Below are 359 nucleotides of genomic sequence, written 5' to 3'. Positions count from 1 at the left end.
AACCACTAACACACACGAAATCACCATACACAGCCCTTGGGCAATACTGCCATGCAACTGCACACATTTCACCTGCATAATTCAATCTCACTGCAACAGGCAGGTCTCGAGGTGCTAATTGCAGAGACGTGGAGGTTAATTGCCCTGGGAGAGACACGGGTATGCATTGTATTTGGCTTAAATCAGAGCCTGTCTTGATACAAATCCAATTATTGGGATACGCGGATTAGATTGCCACTATGCGGGTGTACAAGTCTGGTAAACGTTGTATTCCTTAAACAGTTTTTCAGCCACACTCGTTCGTGGACATTCTCGACCGTAATCGTGTGTCTAGAAAAATGTAATGAATTCACAAGCAA

Source organism: Penaeus monodon, chromosome 28 (genome assembly GCF_015228065.2).
Source record: "Penaeus monodon isolate SGIC_2016 chromosome 28, NSTDA_Pmon_1, whole genome shotgun sequence".
In the NCBI taxonomy this organism is placed as follows: Eukaryota; Metazoa; Arthropoda; class Malacostraca; order Decapoda; family Penaeidae; genus Penaeus; species Penaeus monodon.
The sequence above is the reverse complement of the archived record's forward strand: the minus strand, read 5'-3'. Positions refer to the sequence as shown.